Raw genomic sequence first — 18,320 nt, 5'->3', positions numbered from 1 at the left:
TTATGTCTGCATACATGCATTGGACACTCACCAATGTTCATGAAACTGCCTTTATCCCAGTGAAAATGTTGAATTGCAAGGGAATAAACATTAACTTTGTAATAAATGGTATATTTTCAATAACAAAATAGATTGAATTTCTCTTTATGAGCTTACAAAGTCTAAAATATATTCAATATGAATGGTTTAATTTCACTTGCCTTATCATCATCATCATCATCATCATCATCATCATTATTATTTGATTTTTTGAGACAGTGTTTTTCTGTGTACCCTTGGCTTTCCTGTACTCACTCTGTAGATTAGGCTGGCCTCAAATTCACAGAGATTCTCCTGCCTCTCCCTCCTGAGTACAGGGATTCAAGGCATGCACCACCACCTTCTGGCTGCGCACGTATTATTTATATTTCTTTTGATTTATTCTTCTCTTCACTCTTTCATGTCAGGAATGACCTTCAGTGTTCAAGACAAGATCTTTACCATCAAGCCATATGCCTAGACTTCTTTCATTTTCAACAAGGAATATTTCTATCAATTGATTTCTTCTAAATATTATGAGTGGATTTTTCATAATTAGGACTGTTTTGTATGGCTTCAAATTGAAATAAAGTAGACATTGAGTAGATCATATAACTGTCAGATCTTTTCCAGGTGCTACAAAAGAGAAATGAGGAATAAGATTGCTCTCCATCTGAGCTATGTTATATTGGTTGCTTGCCTTTCCTATGATGAAAACTTGGCATGATTCTGTTCCTATGCAGGACGATGGACTCAGCTCACATGAATCTGTTTCACTCAGCCATACATAGGTAAGGGCTACATGATCTACAACTTTCATCTTTATTTCCAGTAAGATTATAGGAGAGAAATTGAAATTTTATGACTTCCCAATCTAAATGGTGCAGTAATACTATTGACTGACTTTCAAAGTAAAAAAATAAGAAGAGAGAAGAAATGGAAAAAAATATCTAACATGAAATTTGAATTTTGCTGTAATCTATTTACTTAGTATGACTATTTTTAAAAATAATAAAATGATGCTCTGAAATTTCTCTAATGAAAATATGGATGATCTAAATTGGTATACAATTAGAATGTTGAGCTGCAATTTCAAAGCTTGCAATTTGAACTACAGAACCCATGGGAGAGTATATTACCTTGTAATAGCATTTTTTTGAGAGAAACTGTCAAGTCAAGCAAAGAGCAAGGCACAATCAGGATTTGCTGCTGACAGCTCTACTTTCCTGACTCTCCAGCTGGTAGTTGTAGTTCAATAATTTTAATTTTTGCTAATGGAAAATCACCCAGAGAAGGTAGGTTTCAGACTCTGGTTCTCTGTAGAAAAGAATATGGGATCATGAGCTTCACGTCTGATAACTGAGACTTTTAAATATGCTCAGGCAATTGTCTAATAACAGTGATTTTGTGAACAAGACTCATCAATGAATTATTGTTAGGAGCATACAGACAGTTGTCATTGGGCAAACTGGGTTTGGCAGAGGGATTGAAATCATCAAGATCTTTGTGTATCTCATACTTAATTCATGAGTCCTTCCAGTGAACGAGTTTCCTATGTAGGCGGACCAGCATCTCTTTATGGGCATAGGACTATCTATATGCCATCTCAGATAAAAAAAAATCCTTGAAATTCAAAACTGAGTGGCCGAGTGATGTTGACATTTTATTTTGTGATTGTGGACTTTGATCATTTCACACTTTTAAAAATCATTTCAGAATTTAGATTTTAAATCAGTATTCTATGCAAATATTAAAAAAAATATCAAACACTATAAGGTTTGATACTCTGGTCTCAAGTAGTTCAGACGACATATCCTCAACCTGTTTACAGTAATTCTTCCATACAAATGTAAATGTGGCATGTATGTCCTGAGCTTGAGCTTATTAAAGCTCACCTAAGGATGAATAAAGGGATCTAAGATGTTTGCTGCAGAAGTTGGTTGTTGAATTCCCCCAAAGGCCCATGAGTTACAAGCTTAGTCCCCATGGTGTGGTTACTGGGGACAGGTACAAGCTTCGGGGGTGCCTACCAAGGGTAGAACCTAAGGTCACGGGGGACTAAACTCCCATAGGAGCCCAAGGACGCCGGTCACCCTTCGCTGGCTAATCTTTTGTTTTACGGTTCAGGATGTAAATGGCTTTATTTTGTCTTGTTTTCTCACTCCTTGTGACCCAGGAAATTCCATCATATGTCCAAAGCAACATATGCACTTGAGTGCAAGCCATCCTGTACATGTGGAGGCAAATAATCTTATAAGTACCCTTGGGATTTTGTTATAGGAATAAAGAACAAGTAATACAGTAAGATTAGTTTTCATGCATACATCTATTTTCTCTAAAAGTATTATATTCATAAACTGGTCTCTGTGGAATTTGTATAGTTTTTAGGGAAACTGTTTGAGAGTCTCTGTGAGGTTATGTGTTATAGTAACATGTGCTACACCACAACCTTTCTCGGTAGCCTGATTAACAGTTTTAGCTCACTCTGAACTCACCAAGTGACTGCATCAAAGCATTATGGAAATGACTGCTCTAATATATTCCTTCTGCAAAGACATATCTATTGAAGTCTCAAAGACTTCAGGATGTTCTCTGTTCTTGGGGTATTTGTGAGGGAGAGCCTCAGTTTTACCACTCATGCGGTGTAAATAATCTGGGCTTCTAGTTTTAGGAATGTGACTGCTCTCCTGAGACAGGAAGATTCACTCACCAGAGAGTTTCTTGTTTTGTAAAAGAAGAGGCATTATTACTGCACTGTTTCCTTATGCATTCTTTGTAGGGTAGAATTAATTTGTATTATTAAGTGTACTATTTTAAAATTTTGACTCTTTCTTTATTAACCTTTGTTCCAAACTGCTATAGCTGTACTGGGAAGGCATAAAATTAATTCCATTAATAAGCAAAGCCAACTTTCTAGGGATTATTTGAATTCAAACAAAGATTAGTATTATTAGTGTTTTGGCAATCCACTATACCTAGAGAAATAAAACATACAAATATGCCAATAAAATATGTTCTGCAGTGTCTTTTGGACAGAAGTTTAATGAGAGTTAATTCATGTTTTTGTCTTGAGAAATAATCATTTTCAAAGAGAGAATATTTTAGTGACATTAAAGGTACAGATGCCCTGGAGTCATGTTTTATCTTTGTCATCATCTTCAAATAATTAATATTTTAATAGTGAGTGCTCAACACTTCCATAACTATCAGTTCACCCAGAGTACCTATGAAGGCTGTTTTCAAAAGAGGGCCATATTAACATGCTACAAAGGTTCCTCTCTACACGGTGAAATACATTTAGTTAATCTACAAGAAAAATGAATAACCCTTCTTTTATTAGAAATATTTTTCTGTAATTGCACAGGGTTTTAATAAAATAAATTTGAATGTGGTCAGTTTTTGCTAAAAACATGTTCTCCTACATATGCATTAAAATTATTAAATTATATAAATAATAGTATATATATATATTTGATAGGAATGTCTTCTATATAAACTATCTCTATTACTGCAATTATTGTTTATTTTCCATCTTTCTGAGGAGAATATTATAAAGTATATATATGCTTTTCCCACACACCATTATGTCTTGCAGATGAAAAAAAGTTAATATTTTGACACATATTTCTTGAAAAAGATAATTCACTATTACAACACATACTTTCATTTTTTATTTATTAAAAATTTCTGTCTCCTCCTATTCCCCCATTTCCCTCCCACTTCCCCCTTCCCTTTTATTTCCCCCTCCCTCTCCAGTCCTAAGAGAAGTCAGGGTTCCCCGCCCTGTGGGAAGTCCAAGGCCTTCCCCCCTTCATCTAGGTCTAGGAAGGTGTGCATCCAAACAGACTAGGCTCCCAAAAAGGCAGTACATGCAGTAGAATCAAAACCTAGTGTCATTATCATTGGCTTCAAAACATGTAATACATAAAAATAAGGAACAACAATTGAATGATCACAAGCAATGATCAAGACATTTCATACACGTTTCCTCTTTCCTCTTCTCTCCTCCTCCCTCCACTCCTTCCCCTCCTCCCCCTCTCCTGCCCTCCCTACTCCTCTCTTTCACAAACACATATTTTGATTAAAAATATTCAGAAAAAAAGAAGTATTTCTATTTACCTTTACAGTTAGACTCTGGCACCATCTACTTATATCTCTGTCCTACCTTCAAGATGAATATACATTTGCATTTCAAGCGCAAAATGGGCTTACAAGTGGTTGAGCATTTACTTTTCCAAGGAGGGCAAGATTGGGGTGGGCTGGAGAAGAGATTTAACTATCAGCTGTCAGACCATGACATGTTCTTTGAACTTCTCTGTTCCACCCAGAAACTGGTCAGAGTCATACTGAGAAGGCAGTTGTTTACGGGTTCCTTGATGGACCACATAAACGGAGTCCTAATCCCCTCAGACACATAAGGACATTTTTACTCAATACCTTCTACAGACAAATTCTTTCTTTAACTGAAAGTTAATTGATTCCTTCGAAGGGTCCAACAACATGTTTTTCTTTTCCTTCCTTCCTTCCTTCCTTCCTTCCTTCCTTCCTTCCTTCCTTCCTTCCTTCCTTCCTCCCTCCCTCCCTCCCTCTCTTCTTTCCTTCCTTTCTCTCTCTCTCCCTCTCTCTCTCTCTCTTTCTTTTGTTCTTTCTTTTTTTAAATAAATGGGGCCTTGTAAAGGTGACATTAGATTAACTTCCTCTTTCAAGACTTACAGATCTTTTTATTTAATTTAGTTAATGTAGTTAATTTATTTAATATATTTATTAAACATTCTTTATTTTGATGACAACTTTGTCTTTAAAGACAAGCATAATACACCAATTAGATTGGGGTGGAGTCAGTATAAGTCACACCCATCTCTGTTTCTTTGTCACTGTTTTTATATCTCTATCACCGTGGAAGTTGCAAAACTCTTCTCCTAGAACATAGAACCATATTTTTAGAACATCATGGGGTGTGTGAAGAGAAAAGTATGAGGATTGGGGAGGAAAGAAATAAGGAACTGTCAATCAAAGAGTGCAACATTTCAAGGAGGAGGAGTCAGTTTTGAGATATGGCTCACATCAGGGTTGTGAGAATCAGTGTATTTTATATTTAAAGTAATTAAATTTCAAGCATCTCATCATAATAAATGGTATCATTTACAGTGCTGGGATAAAAGGTGTGTACCACCACTTCCCAGCTCAAAGAAATTTTAATTCTACTTCCTTAATATCTAAGGATGCTGAGCACTTTTAAAATTGTTTATCAGCCATTGTATTTCTATTTTTTTGAAAATTATTGGTCAATATGTTGAATAGTATTTTTGTATTTTAGTCTTTTTTCAAGTCCTTACATATTTTAGATATTAACCTCCATAAACATAGAAACGGAAGAACTGAAGTCAGAAGACTGGGGAGGGGGAAAGGACACGGGAAGAAGGGAGGAGGATGTATCCCCAAACTAAATATGCATGAAAACACCATATGGAAATCTGTTATTTTGTATACTTATTAAAATTATATACTGTATAAATCATGTAGTTGAGAATTTATTCCACTTCTTATATAAATGATAGGATTGTATAAAATACACAAAACAACATAAGAGCTAAAAGTCCAAAATAATAACAATGTTTTTTGAATTGTGTGTGTGTGTGTGTGTGTGTGTGTAAAACAAAAATTTAAGACTCAATGGCTTCAAACATACAAAATAAATATTTTAGCACAAAGCTCAACCAAATTATAGTTGATGCCTGTCTCTCAGGAAGAAACTGGCAGAGTGCACAGTTGCCAAAAGGTAAGTCTCCTCCGTGCACATGAAGTTTCATTGTTAGCAGTTTCCAACATATATGTTACAATTTGCTCCTTAGAGATTGATCAAAAGTTTCTGCACTTAAATTAATAAATTTTGCTATGTAGGTCAGGTCTTGCTATTTTGGCAAAAGTAAAGATTTTAAAGATAATTCTTTTGAGATTAAAAAAAATAGACTGCAAGTCATTTTAGCTGGTAGTTTTGTGTGTCAAATGCATAATTTCTCATCACAGAAATCTTTCAGTAACAGTGAGTATTTTTAACATTAATCCTCACTACATTTTAGGGAGAAGAGGTGATTTATCCCAGTAATACAGTATGTTTCCTTTCTTTATTAGATTGTACATTGTGAAAGCCTCAAAATATCTACAAAGTCATTATCTAACGCTGGACTCTATTGATTGAAAACTACCTTTTGGACCAAGGAGATGGTTTACGAGGTAATGGTGGCTCCCAGACATGACTTATTTATGGCAGCACTCACTTAGTGTGACTCTGAGAATTCTTACTACTGACAAGATAAACTCAATTCGGTGGACAGATATGTGAAAAATGCAAAACCCAGAGATGGTAGACAATGTTAATCTTTTCATTTCTTTTTCCTGAACAGGTAGGGAATCCTGACTAATGATGTTATTTGCGCTCTGATGCTGTGAAGTAATCTTTGGTAGTTTCAGAATTAGAGACAGGTGTGCCAGCACGGCCGAGTAAGCGGAATGGAACCCAGTCCCTCCTAATGTCACTCTACAGAATGGATCCTTTCACAGCTACCTTTGATGAACATGAGATTCACACAATAAACATACTCCCATGGGGATTGTGTGTCTTGAAAGGACCGTGTAACTGAGATCTTAATTTCTACACATTGGAAAAAAGCTTATAGATTATTGTAATTCAAACTGGGTGTAAAAATCAACCATCCATTTTTGGTCCTTCAAATATATTAATTACGGTGCAGTCAAACTAAGGTAATTAGAAAACCATCAATACAGTAAAGCCTGAATTACTGAGGGATAATGATTTTTATACTAATGTGAAATTAAATTTTAAAAGGAACATGCATGAGGAGTCACACGATGATCAAAAAATAAATAATCTGGTGATGAATTTAAAGCCCACTGTTTAAGCCTGAGTGAGTGTTAGGTGGACATTCAGACCTGAGCTCTTGGTTAACATTCCTACTTCAATAAGTATTGTTTCCTCTGTTTATGTGAAACATCTGACTTAGCACATTGGTTATGAATGTAGGATGTTATAGTTTTAATGTTATAGTTAGAAGATAAACATTACTGGTACTACATTGTTTTATATGTAAGATGCACAGTTAATAGTTTTATTTCCATTTGCAACAAACCCATTTGTCGACAATGATCATTTTTAGGAATTCTTTGTTATAATTATATATATATATATATTCTTTGTTATAATTATATATATATTATATATATTCTTTGTTATAATTATATATATATATACATATATATATATGTGCACGAAATGAATAAATCTTCATAACCTACTTGAATTTGGTAAGCAGCAGTTCTCTCCTTGCCCCCTTGAGATTTGGATCATATACTCTACGTCACCTGGAATAATGAACAACTCTCTTCCTTCCATTTTGTTTTTCTAGAAGTTTCCATTCTCTATAATGCCCTTGCCAAGTTGCATCTCTGCTTTTGTTAGCATCCACCGATTTTCAGCAAGGATCTCTAAGCCTAAGTCTGTGATGGAGACCTTTGCTCAGGCCTCCATTTTGAACTATTTGCAGGACATGGCTACATGCAGACCCCATGAATACCTGACCAGACAGTATGTCTAGGGTCCACTTGTCTTTTCGCTCTCCCATTCCCAGGCATAACTTGTTCTGCTCTCTGAACCCTATTGCTTGACCAATGATACCTTCAGCTCCATCTGGTTTTCTGTTTTAGAGACCCGTACTATCCAACAGCATCTTTTAAGAATTTCCTATCTCGAATCCAGGGTAATTTTTTTGATGATCTAACCTAATTTGCAACTGAAAACTTTAAATAATGTTCTCTGAATGCCTTCCAGTTACTAGACTAAACACTTAACTACATGCTGTGTGCCTTTCAATCAGCAAGTAAAACAGACCGGCTCCCTACCCTCATGAGACCTGTGTGAATACAGGGGAAGAAATGAAATATGTAGGGTACAGAAATTATTTTCAACAGAGAGAACATCTAATAATAAAATAAAATTGGATAAAGTATCAAAGCAATTGGAAATGAGTGTCCAAGAGGGAATTTATTTCTAAGAATTGTACACGAATCAAAAAAGAAAACTGAAAAGGAATGATAAAAAAGATTAGTTTGAAGTCATAAAAGATCAGTTGTATGTACATCAGTGTGTCTTCACATGGGCCTGTCTTCACATACTTGTACACAAGTGTCTTCATTGGCCCAAAATACACAGAAATATATTCTACAGTAGATAGAAGACCTTCATAAACAAAGACCTCTGAATATATTTTCTGTATAATTGGTTCTTGTAAGGATAGAATTACAATTTAGATTTTTTTTGTGACAATGTTTTCTAATACAATTATTTTTACCTTGCTCTGGAGTAATTTTTCCCATCCAGACAAACTCCCTACTTTTGATTTCTGTGCACATGGTCACTATGAACCTGTTCAGCTCCATATACTTGCTGACACTGGTGTCACATCACCACAAAGAGTGGAGAGGTCAGAGGTGCTCGTGCCTGAGATAACATTCACTGCCGTCCTCTCTCGACATGCCACAGGCTGGCAGTTGCTGTGCTTCTCCAGTGACTAGTCTGGATTCTGTCTGACAGACCCTCCCAAAGTCTCCTTTCTGTCACACTGGTGCTTCCTTTTTAGCTCTGCCAGCTTCACTGCCTCTGCCTGACCCTATAACTCACCCACACCTATGCACTTAGCCCCTTGCAAAGCATGCCTCAGTGATTCATTTGGGAGATGTATCTCTGTCTTTTAAGGTTTTAGAATACCAATCATTTTGTTTTTGTTTTTATTTTTCTAAATGTCAAGGCAGCCAGTAAGCAATACAGTCATGTTTATTCTAAGTTTGTTGTCCTTAGATATTATTTTTGTGTGTGTATGAGTGTTGTTTGTGTTGTAAAGTATTATGAAACTCTCCTAAATTCTAGTGCAAGCATAATCCTTGCAGCCTACAACTCACAATCCCAGAGAACCTAGACAACAAAGAGGACCCTAAGAGAGACATACATCATAAATGGATCTAATCTACATGGGAAGTAGAAAAAGACAAGATCTCTTGAGTAAATCGGGAGCATGGGATCATGGGAGAGGGTATAAAGGGAGGGGAGAGAAAGGAAGGGGAGCAGAGAAAAAATATAGCTCAACAAAAACAATAAAAAACTCAAAGATTGCATTGTATATCACAATGATAATGTAAGTTACTGAAGTTTACAAACTGACATTCATTTCTAAATAAATGTATTTATTTTACATCCTGACCACAGTTTTCTCTCCTTCCTCCCCTTCTGGGCCCTCCTCCAGATACCTCTCCTTGCCCCATGCCCCATTCACTCCTCTTCCTTTTCTATTCATAAAGGGGCAGTCCTCCATAGATATAAACATAACATGGTATATTGGGTTACAGTAAGACTAAGAACCTCTCTTTGTAATAACAGTGAGTAAGGTGACCCAATATGAGGAAGAGTGTCCCAAAAGCCAATGATAAGGTCAGAGACAGCTCTTGCTCCCTCCTATTGTTATGAGTCCCTCATAGGTGCTCAAAGAGACTAAACCAACAACCAAGGAGCCTGCAGTGACCTCAGCCCTCAGCAAAAATGTGACAAACTGACACTAACACTGGCTATCAGGGTTAAATAACAGCCACTTTTGGCAAAGCCACCTCACATTCTCTGTAGGAGAACCTTGCAAAAGTGGAGCACAGTGACTTTCTAGACACAGAACAAAGCACTGGGCATAGCAGAGATGGAAAGGCAGACCTCACCACTATTTGGGAAGACTCCCATCTAATGGGATGGAAGAGCCAAAGACTAAAGACTTGATCTATGCCATGGAAAGATGAATCTTTGGAATGCAGATGTCAGCTCTGATCAATAAATACCTTAGTGTGTGGATTAACAAGACAGAGAGATCAATTAGGAGAGCACTGACTAGTTGGTGGTACTTAAAAGCAACATTGAAGCAAAGAAGAGAAGACAAAGTAACAACGTTGAGAGGAAGAGTGGCCATTTTATCAAGGTATGATTAGGAGCAAACAGACAGAAATAACACAGCTGATGGCCTCGCTGCCACTTATCAGTTTAAGGTTTAGCTCATGTGGTTAGAGAACCCTACAGGTACACAGTAATACAGGTCCAGACCAAAAAAAAAAAAACCAAAGCCAAACAAAATAACTTTAAACAGGTGACAGTGTGTATAGGGGCTTAAGAAAGAAAGAAAATTGGTATAGACAGTCACAGTAAAAATAAAGTTCAAAAATAATTAAGTAAAGTCTGTTAAAGAAAGAGTAATATAAATGTAATATAAAAAAGTAAGCCACATAAAGATAGCAAATACACAGAGAATCTGGATCATGTGTGGTGTTTTATTGACTTTAGATTTTTTGAATACTGATGAATGAATGACTGTTGCTGAGACACATAGGATTGTAAAACGAATTGCTGAATTAAACCAGCCTAGATTCTTAACAATATATTAACTTTCATATGGATTCAGAAAATATATTGCACTTGGGAAGACATTATGCTTTTGTTTTCCCAGGAAGTGAAAGGCTTTGGATTCCTTCAAAATTAACAGAGATCAGATTGATTGGGGGAGAACCCCTGAAAATCTTGGCTACAGACATATAGAAATAAACCTCAAAAACAATAAAATGGTTTATGTATATTCTGATTCATTGACACAAAACAGCTCTGAGGATGGATGAGACAAAATAAATTTTGTTGGTTACAGAGTCCTCGTGACTAATTATTATATGCCCTACTAATGTCATGGATAGAGGCTTTGTTATACAGTAGAAACAAACTTATAAAGTTGCCAGAAGACTGCACAAATATAAAAAAAAACGATCACTTTTGACTGACTTGTGTACGGTGCATAGTCCATATTTGTATTAATAAAGATGTGTATGATATTTTTGAAAGTTTGTGTGTTTATAGAGCAAGGAGACCAGGCACCAGTGAAAATGGGTAGTCCAGGTGATGCAACCTTTCAGAGTGCCTCTGTTGCAGTTTCCTCAGAATTCTGAATTCAGAACAACTTCAAGTCTGCTAGCTGAGATGGTCCAGGCTCACAGACTATTCTAGTCAGGACTTCAGATAAGCCTTGTAGTTTTACATTACAGAGACTGCAAAACAAAAGCTATATCTAGCTTTCTTAGAACTTGACCATTATCTCAATTTTCTCAGGGTCTCCTGATACCCCCAGACAAGAAGAACAGTCTAGAGAGCACAATACCTACATTCCCAAGAGGTGGGGTGGGTAAATTTTGGTTATTCAGTGGATTATTGATATTTGTCATCATTTAGTGGGGATATAATAATAATATATGATAAAAAGACAACTATTCATCTCAAATATTTCACATGGGTAGAGACTGTTGTATATTGATGGAAATTTAAGGTTATTTTTGTTGTAGCATATGTGTTTCTACTATGGTTTAAGGTATTGTATCTGTGAATCTAATTTAAAACTGTAATATAAAGTTGTAGTCCTTGAAAGTTACTATTACAAACTGTTCAGGATAATTAAAATGTGGGTTATTAGTTAGTGATCTATAACAATCTAACTTGTAGTCATGTCAGGTTATGATTTTAAGGACATACAGGAATATAAAGGTAATCTTCAAATGCTTCAGAGACCTATAGAATATGGCATTTAAGATGTTAATAACCTAAGACTTTTCATAGCACTGCTCTTGGCAGCACCAATCTACTTCATAAAAAGATTTTGGGTATCAAAGAACCTCCATGTGGAGTTTACTTTCACTGTGGAAAAGCTGGTCATTTTGTCATGAAACTGTTCTTGCCTTGAATGCTGACAGTATACTGTATAAACTGGACAAGTAGGACACAAAGGAAAAAGACTGTTGAACTTTGCCAAGACAAGGTGAAAGAGTCCTTCAAAATTACCACTTCACAAAAAGTCTGTCAGATATTCTAGGCCTGCAGGCCATAGATGGATGCTCCAACATTGCCTAGGAACTTTGTGTGACTGTCCAGGCAACCAGATGTCTTTGTCATTTCTATAGTTTTGGAAGTTGTTTTGCTCTGCACTTCCTGTTCACTCAGGTAATATTATACCCTTCTTGGTTTTCTGGTAGAATTGAAGATGAGACAATTATAGTGTTTCCCTGCTCCCAAATTCTAAAAAGAAATTTACACAGGAGATGCAAAGTTTAAAAGGTTGAAAAGTGCAAATTGTTTATCTGAGAAAATGTTTTCAGGTCTAAATGGTAATTTTGGGTTGGAAATAAAAGTTAGAATAGAAAATAAATTAGGCACACAACTTTGAACTTATCAAGATAGGATAGATACTGGAGTATTTTCTCTGAATTTGCCAAATGTAAATGGACTGGATATTCTAAAGGTAATTTTTACTTGGTGATGGTTTTTATTGTATATAGTCTTACTGTGTTAATGCTAAGACTTTTCTTTTTATTTAGACAAAAAGTGAATTTTTTTTAACTTTGCAAGGATGTGTTGCATTTGTTTAACTATGTAAAGATCAGTTGTTGCATTTGTTTAATTATATAAAGATGCATGGCTGTTTTACCTTGCCTATGTAAGGTACTTGATTGGGCTAATAAAAAGCTGAATGGTCAAAAGCATTTGAGGAGGTATGTGGAGACTGCTTGGCAGAGATATTAAGTATAAGGAGTAATTTAGACCCAAGGAAGAATGAAAAGAAGATGACAGAGAGATGCCAGGGGCCAGTCTCCCAGACACAGAGGAAGCAGAAAAGTAGGACATAAGAATGAAAGAAAGGGAAAAAGTACAGAGGCTAAATGTAGATGAACAGAAACAGGCTATATTAGGTTAAAAGTGTGGGGCAAGTCTAAGCTAAGGTCGAGCATTTATAATCAGTAATATGCCTCCATGTCTTTATTTAAAAGCTGGTTGGTGGCCCAAAGAAAATGTCAACTACAGTGCAGCTGCATTGGATAAATTTAACAGGGCCAAAGCTGTAACTTTACACTAAGTTAAAGGTGTTCCATGTTTCAAAAATTAAGGAGCTAACTTTCACAACACTAAAAAATACACCTATAACTGAATAAAATGCTTACTATAGTATATATTGAGCACATACTACGTGCAAGACACTGTAACTACAGATGAAGAAAACAACACAGGTGGACTATCTGCTTCTAGTGAGCTTACATGTTAGCACAGTATGCAGGTAACATATACACAGATAATTATAAGAAAAAAAAACCCAGCCAGTATGATACATGCATAGAGGAGAGGAGTTAAAGATAGATGAAAATATACATCCAGCATAGGTCATACTCACAAAACTGCAGTGCCTGGAGGGAGAGAAGTGCTCTCAAACAGTGCTTGTCAAGACCTGACTGCATCAGGAACTGCTCTGACCTGCTAACTGACTCAATCCTTACAACAACCCCCTGAATTAGACATCACTAAGCTATTGCTTTGTGGAAGGCAAAAAGGCATGTGCGACATGTCGTTCTGTGAGTTCAGGATCTAAGATCCAGACATGGAGTTCTTGCTCCCATTGGAGAGGCTCAGTCACACTGTCTTCTTGTTCCCAGACTATAAGCAGAAGAACCAGTCTTTCCATTTGAAAAACACCAAGGTCATGAGAAAAAGAGGAAGCAAGCAATGATATGTTTTCATTTACTCTATGTTTGTTTTATTTCACTATGTGCTTGGTAGAGTTCCAGAGTCATGACCAAAAGCTGTCAAAAGTTCTCTGCTCTCAAAGGCTTGATTTGGTGAGAAATAAAGATGGACTTTGAAAGGTAAATAGCTAAAGTGTTCACTTTATTGTGAATGATAGTACTAGAAACGACAAACAGGGCTAACTCTGAGGTTCAGAATGTTGAAGACAAGGCTATGGAATTTAAGGTACGGTGAACAGAAGCAGTCTGTGAAGATACTTGCAGCAAGCATAGCTTAGAGTAAGCATTGGAGAAACCAAAATTGTCAACCACAGAGACCTATTTTCTTCAACGGAAAGAAATGAATGACTTCTCTTCACCTGGAATGCTGTAGTGAGGTGGTCAAACAACCATTGTGGTTTTTTTTTTGCTGTTCTATAAGGTGCTAGGCTTCACCTGAATCCCCCAATATCCTGAGCATTGTTTAGGCCCTAATCCTGAACTTTGTCTCTCAGTAAATAGAACACATTCCTTATGAAAGAGGTCCCATTGTCCATCAATACAATCTATGCTTATGCTGATTCTTTAGGCCGCTCCATTTCCAGCCAACAGAATTCATTCTCATTGTAAAGGTCACAGGTACTTTGCTACTTTGTAAGAGAATTTCCACATAACCTGCCCTGAAGTTTTGTTACAAGAATTGTTATATGGAAACTTCCTCCCTTAAAGCTCTACCATGTTTAAATGTGTAAGAAAAGTAAACCATGACATCAGTCCCTGGAGGGCATGACCCAGTGCCTGCAAAGATGGCACTGTCCCATGTTTCATTCCTCACCTCTCCCGGATGAGCTTGTTGGGGTTCCTGATAGAAGCAGGAATGTGTAGATGTGAAAGTAGCACTTAAGGAGAGGAAACAGATCAGAGAAAACCCTCTTGACTCCCGTGTCAAAAAACAATATGGAAAGAAGAGACAGTCACAGACTGCCTTTACTGATGTTTTGATATCTGCACTGAACATGCCATGTATCACACTTAATACTATCCAGGAGCGAGTATGAACAAGCAATTCATGGAGCGTTTGAACAGTAGGGGTGCTCTCTCTACCGGGATGTCAAAGAGTTCATCTTTGATGAGAGAATGGCAAGTCATACCTTAAATGACTGCATGTTAATGTACAGAGGAGAAGATAAACTGCTTTGTGTCATGAACAGGGACAGGATTTGGTGAAAGAATGGATAACACAGGGACAGAGAGTCAGGTTTAATTAAAGACACTGTGATGCTTTAAAAAAAATGACCCCCAAAGGAAGTGGCACTATTAGGAGGTTTGGTCTTGTTGGAGTAAGAGTGGCCTTATTGGAGTCTGTGCCTCACTGCTGTGTGTATGTGTGTGTGTGTGGGGGGGGGGGTATTCAAGGTCTTCTGTGTGCAAGTTCTGCCCAGTGTCACAGTTAACGTCCTATTTCCTGAAGATCAAGGTGTAACACTCTCAGCTCCTTCTCCAGCACCGTGCCTGCCTGCATGCCGTCATGTCCTGCCATGATTATAATGGACTAAACCTATGAAACTGTAGGTCACACCAATTAAGTGTTTTTCCTTTATAACAAGCTCTCCCTGGTGAAGAAAACAGCTCTCCCAGGAGTGTGCCCTGGGGAGGTGCTCTGCTTGTGCGTACACACTCTTGCTTCGCTCACGTGAGTTAAGTGAGATGAAAAAGTAAAAGAAAACAGAAAAAGTTTAGGGAAAACAGACTTGCATGACTTGAGTGACGTTTTCCAATTGTTCAACATAGAGTTGTAGTAATTGGTATAACGGATCTGATTGATCCCAAAGCCACACTCTTGCTGCAGACTACAGTCTTACCACACACAGCTCTCCTGAGCTGTCAGGATGCAATGGGGCGACTTCAGCTGTCTGAGAGAGACTGTGGGTAGGACAGAGCAAAAATTTTCCAAATTCTTTGATTTCTACACTTTGCTTTGCTGATTATTCGAAGTTTATTTGACATCTCCTTCACATTCCAGGCTCTGGAAGAAATTCTCACTGAAGAAACTTTCATACAAACCCCTTCTGTTCCCCTTCAGAGCATCATTTCCTCCCATTCACACTCTTCATTCCCACGGATGATGAGGCACTCAGTGGACTCAGTACTCAGTTCTAGTCCTAACTTCATTCTTGTACCGAAGCAATGCCTTCCCAGAATCTTTGTTAAATTACACTGGAGATGACAAGCAGGACACATATTCAAACTCAGTGTTCAGGGCTGTCCTTCCTCCATCATGGGCAGTTGTTCATCACTGAAACACCTTTACCAAGTTTTCTACTCTTGCAGAGACTGCCAGGAACATCGTTATGCATAGTTCAGATAGGTTAAAGGAAATACTTATCTAAAGTAGACCTTATACACTAGTGTGCCTCAACCTTAAGCTAACTTTATAACTACAAAATTAGGACACAAAGTATAAAAAGAATAATGGAGCTGGGAGGTGACTTATTTGTAGCATTCATGTCTTGTATTGAGTTCAATCCCAGCATGATAGACACAGAAATCAAAATAAAATAATTAAAATTAGGGGAAAAAAAGAAGTAAAGAAAGATGGATATTTCCACTGTTTTTGTTGTTGTTGTTATTTGTTTGTTTGTTTTGAGACAAGGTTTCCCTGTAGCTTTGGAGCCTGTCCTGGGACTAGCTCTTGTAAACCAGGATGGCCTCAAACTCAGATGCATTTGCCTCTGCCTTTCAAGTACTAGGATTAAAGGTGTGTACCACCACTGCCCAGCTTTATTTCCACAGTTTTAATAGGATTTATTTTAGTATAAAACAATATACCAGTGGAATTAAAAATTTAAATTTAAAAGTAGCCCCTTTTATGTTTCTTTTGTAAATAAAATAGCATAAATTGAATTAAGATTGGATTATTTAGGTATTCTTAAGATTAAATGTATCTAGTTTTAGATCTATTTTCCACCCAATGTCTCAAAGAACAACTCAGATTGTTCTTTTTTTGTTTTAACTTTTAAAGTTAACTAACTGCTTTGAAAGATTGCTTGAAGTTCAAATATTGCCCAAATGTTCAGGATGGGGAAATTTTATTTTACTCTAAAAAATGGTATTTAAAACAAAATTAAAGTGCAGAATAATGAGCTGAACAAATCATATCTTTAAATTCAGTGTTGTCTTCACTTCAGAATATGCCTTTGTTGAGATTCGTTGTTTGTCACAGCCCAGACATTTTGCAGGAGGCAGATTTTCTGAAAAGCAGTTTTTCTCTTCCTTTTTTTTTATCACTTTTGCTCCCAAATCATTAAGGTGATTAATATTTTTAATTCCTCCAAGGCCAAATTATGCAAATAAGATGCAACTCCCCTTCTTCACCCTTGTATTTTGTGAAACTTGTGCAAAAGGGAACCGCAGTGCAGTTAGGAGTGTGGACATTGCTGTGAGCTGCTGGTAAACACCCCAGTGGTTCTCTGGAGCCTGACCCGAGCTAGGGTGCAAGGTTGGGCCCAGCCCCACACCTCACTTTTTTTGTCCCAGGATATTTAAGTGGATAAAAGGCACTAGGGTATCTGCTATTCAAGATGCTATCGAATATGAATTTATTGGTCTCTGTAAAAGTCTTATAATAGTGCTAAGTTGCTGTGTAGACAATGTAAACACTGTATACTACCAGAAAAACAAAGTGAACATCTTAAAACTAATGAAAAACTAGGAGCCTTCTATAAAGCCTGCACCTTTCCTCCCTCTGTATCAGTCTGTATTTCTCTTACTGGGTTCTGGTGTGTGTCTTGTCAGTTTCTTCGTGTGGAAGCCTTTGACTGACTTCCGGGATTTGCCTCAGTTGTTTCCCACCTTATTCCTGGAGACATGGTCTGTCATTGAATTCAGAACTCATTGATACCTCTAGTCTGACACTCGCCTCTGCCTTCTGAGCCCTGGAATTTCAGGAGCACCACAACCACTCCATTAGGTGCTCCCTGGGTTCTTACTGTCCCAGCCCTGGGCATAGCACTTGCCTGGCCAGGGATGTACCAATGGATCCTAATCCTTGCTATCAAATTTTTAAAAAATTTTCTATTTAAGAATTTCATACAGGATTATAACATGTTTTGATCAAATCCCATTCCCCAACCCCAACATATCAACCCACCTATTTTATCCCGAATGGGTTTTTGTTTGTTTGTTTTTTAATACACCAAGTGATCTTAATGCTGCCGATTTGTGAGCCTTCTACTAGAACGTAGTTCCACCAGCCGCTCTCCCAGAAGCCAGAGCTATCAAATAAAAGCTGAGCCAGGTACAGGCTATGTTCCTTTGGGGTATCATAGGCTTCTGCCCCAGATGATACAAGCTATTGCCACTGCTCTTGGTTACTCTCAGAACTGGACAGTAAAATCCTATTGCTGAAGACACCACACACTTGGGTCTTAGGACACAGAGAAATCAGCTTGGTACTGTTCCTTCCTGCTGTATTTAAAGAGCACATTGTGTGTGTCTCTTAAAATATACTTTTTAACCTGATCAGCAGTGACAGTGTAATGGGGTGCATGTACATTATACTCAATAAAGAAAAAGACCCCCCATTATTCAGTGTGGCTTTAAGTGATGTGAATTTGTTGCCACACCCAGTGTTCCTTTTTTGTTCTATTTATGCTTTTCTGATTTCACTTTAA

The 18,320-nt window shown here is 37.2% G+C and overlaps 1 protein-coding gene across 6 annotated transcripts in view; it reads right to left on the bottom strand.

The window, feature by feature from the left end:
- Window positions 1–18,320, bottom strand: part of Nol4 (nucleolar protein 4) — a 331,009-nt gene that overhangs the window by 23,798 nt on the left and 288,891 nt on the right. The window lies entirely within an intron of this gene.

The sequence above is a fragment of the Myodes glareolus genome, chromosome 13 (genome assembly GCF_982192425.1).
Source record: "Myodes glareolus chromosome 13, mMyoGla1.1, whole genome shotgun sequence".
NCBI lineage: Eukaryota > Metazoa > Chordata > Mammalia > Rodentia > Cricetidae > Myodes > Myodes glareolus.
The sequence above is the reverse complement of the archived record's forward strand: the minus strand, read 5'-3'. Positions and strand labels throughout refer to the sequence as shown.